We start from the raw sequence: 3,556 nt of genomic DNA on the forward strand, positions 1-3,556 counted from the left end.
TCCCAATGGCCAGTCGGAATGGCCAAGCCTTGGCTCGGACTAGCATGACCCAGAGGAAGGCTGATAAAGGGTTGAGAACAGCACGCGTGTGAGGAGCAGGCTGCTGGGAGGGAGGCCGAGACTTCAAGGCCACCGTGGGGGAGGGGAAGGCACAGGAGAAGACAGCTGAGAAGTCTGTACCCTGAGCCCCAGGGGTCTGAGCCCATCAGCCTGGACACCGGGTTTCCCTGGGGCGGCAGGCAGTTCCCGGGTGCCCGGGGCCTTGGAGCAATGAGCACCCAGACAGCTGTGTCATGGGCGCCCCTTCCTGGGCACCATGTTCTGAAAGCAGGCAGGACGCCAGGGACAAGAGCTGCCTAGGCTCTGACATCTCACCTCACACTCAGAGCCCCCTTACGCCAGAGCCCGAGGCCTCATGCTGGTCACCCATGGGCAGGGCTGCCAGGTTTTCTGGCGAGAAAGAGGGTGGAGAGGGCGCAAGAGGAATTGTGGCTTCTCCTCCTGGGGGGGGAGGGTTCCTTGGTGCAGTACCCCTAACAGCCACTAGGTGGTGACTATGCATCATCAATAACAGCGCTGAGCTTCCCCCGATCAAGATATTTGTTCCCCCTTCTCCCCAAACCCCTCAAGCAGAATCTTCCCTGACTTTGCCCCCTGAGCCCTGAGGGAGGGTGGATGGAGAGGACATCGGGGGGGGCTTGTGTTGGCCAAATTCTAGAGACAAAGATGCCTTCCTCCACTCTGCTCCCCCGGCCCCTCCCGTGTCCCATTCCCCTGCACCTTTAGAGTAGCCTCTTCATTGGTCTCCCCCACTCCCTTCGCCCAAACCGGGGTGTCCCAAGCACAGCCAGGTCGACCCTGTTAGGTGGGAGAGAGCCCAGGATCGGATACATGCAGATGTGTGATGAGATAATGGGCTTCCCCTGGAATTTCTCACAGATCAACGTGCCAGACACAGACACCGGCTTCTTCTCCCTGAATCCACATACCCCCACACAGATACTGACTCCTTCCTGAATACCCCTGCTGACCCCCTGCAGCGGGAACTTCCTCAGCTGAATACCTCAGCTCATGTCCCCGCCCCTCACCCAACCGCAGTATAAAAAAAGCAACCCCCTCCCTGTTGGCGTGAATCCACGTGCCCTGTCTTTGGGGTCCGTGGGTCTCCCAGGGACGCAATAAACCGTTCCTTTCCTTTTCTTATTCACTCGACTCTTTATTTCTTACGTCGCCTCCTGAGCCACCTAACCTAACAGACCCTACTGAAGCTGCCGGGTCCCTGGTGGCAGGGAAGAGTGTGGCTTTGGGTCCAGCAGCCGCTCTGTGCTCCACCAGATTGTGGCCTTGGGCACAGCCCCAAACCTCTCTGAACCCCGACAAGAACATCAGCATCCCCCCCACTCCGTGGAATGCCATTACATGCTCTAAAATTTTTAAATCCCAGCTAACAACGTGACCCCTAATATTTCACTTCAAAGTTATGTTATCCAAGTCCTCTCTCTCTCTCTCTCTCTCTCTCTCTCTCTCTTTTTTGCTAACTTACGGCTTCAAGTTCCCTTTCTCCTTTTCTCCCGAGGGTCACGATGTCTCATTTCTTGTTCTGAGTGTCACGAGGGGCCTCGGGATCGCCGTGTGGTGCTGGGAGACTGCCCCCCCGCCTTCCCCTGCCTTCCTACAGAGCAGTGCGGACAAAGCACAAAAGCTTCTCAAGTTAAAACTCCGAGGGTCTGGTCTTTGGTCCACAACCTCCCGTCCCCTCCTCTGCGAGGCCCGCCCTGCCTACCTGGCAATTGCTATCAAGATTAAAACGTGTAATCAGGTCTGAGGAGGCCCTTTTCAAAGTGGTCGGCACGAGCGGAAAACATCGGTGTGATTTCCCGGCCGGAAAACTCCCCATTGTTTACTGGATAAAACAGAAACACCTTAACGGATAGGATAGCTCAGCTCCAGCCTCCAGAACAGGCCACCTGCCTCCCAGGCTTGTCGCCCTTCCTCCTCTCCCCCTCCCCCCAAAAAATCCTGTGATGCCGCCAAACCCCGGCCCAGAACTTCCTTGCTCCTGCGTCTCTGTTCTTCCCGCCTGCACCCCCCTTCCTCAGCCCCACCTGTCAAGACCCTCCCTACACCTTCAGGCCCGTTCAAGAGAAAGTTCAGTCCTAGCCGGTTTGGCTCAGTGGATAGAATGTTGGCCTGAGGACTGAAGAGTCGCGGGGTTGATTCCGGTCAAGGGCACATGCCTGGGTTTCGGGTTCCATCCCTCATAGGGGGTGTGCAGGAGGCAGCCAATTAGTGATTCTCTCTCATCATTGATGTTTCTCTCTCTCCCTCTCCCTTCCTCTCTGAAATCAATAAAGAAATATTAAAAAAAAAAAACCATGAAAGTTTAGACTATGTTTTCCTCTAAGTTATAAAAGTAACACACACACATTTTTAAAAATATATTTTTTATTGATTTTTTTACAGAGAGGAAGGGAGAGGGATAGAGAGTTAGAAACAAACATCGATCAGCTGCCTCCTGCACTCCCCCCACTGGGGATGTATCTGCAACCAAGGTACATGCCCTTGACCAGAATCAAACCTGGGACCCTTCAGTCTGCAGGCCGACGCTCTATCCACTGAGCCAAACCGGTCAGGGCCACACACACATTTTGTGGAATAAAAGGCAAGGCTCCGTCTCCCTCCTCTCAACCCCACACCCCCCTCCACGCAGGGTTACTCCACAAATACACTTCCAGAAAGTCTTGGTGGCTCTGCCCGCACATATTCGCATGTTGCTTTAAACGTAGGTCAACGGAACTACACAGAACACACACCTGGGTCTCTTCACTTCATGCCTCCTGGACGTGTTCCACGCAGCACAGAGAGCGGGGCCGCCCTGCTTTTAACCGCTGGGAGTCATCACCGCAAATTACACCCCTGGTGCATTTAACACCCTTCCCTGCGCCGCAGGTGCTCCTCGTTGCAGCCAAGGCTGCCCCTCCGTGGCTGAGCCGGCGCCACGTGTCTGTGGGACAAAGCCCTGACATGGACCGCCAGTGCCAATCCCTCCCCTCCCGGGGGCCCGGGGGCCCGAAGCTCAGGTGTCTGGCGCATGTGCTGGAGGCTAAAGTCATCCAGGGACTGGGTCCAGCTGCTCCCCCTGCATCTCCCTCTCCCTCAGCTCCCTTCCCGGAAGCGGGGACGCTGACGCTGCAGCCGTCCGAGGACGAAACGAGGTGGCACATCACAGCGCTCAGATCCGGGAAGGGCCCAGGGCTGTGTGCTTCCATCTCCCCGTAGAGAGCCAGCACTTTGCACGCAGGCCCTGGTCTTGGTCTTCCCTGCGCCCCACGGCACCCCAGGGCCCTGCATTTTCTCTGGCCCACCCCCCAGGGTATGCCCTCCCCAAGGCCTGGGGGGTGGGCAGCAGGAGAAGCGCCTTTCTCTGGACTGTCCCCACAGTCAGGAGCCCCCCCTCTTTCCAATTATTATCCTCCCACCCGAGAAGGATTTGGCGGCCCCTGAGACCAACAGTCTCCGCAGCTCCAGACCCCTCCCCCTCCTCCGCCTTCCTCCC

This window comes from Myotis brandtii, unplaced genomic scaffold (genome assembly GCF_000412655.1).
Source record: "Myotis brandtii unplaced genomic scaffold, ASM41265v1 scaffold825, whole genome shotgun sequence".
Lineage (NCBI taxonomy): Eukaryota > Metazoa > Chordata > Mammalia > Chiroptera > Vespertilionidae > Myotis > Myotis brandtii.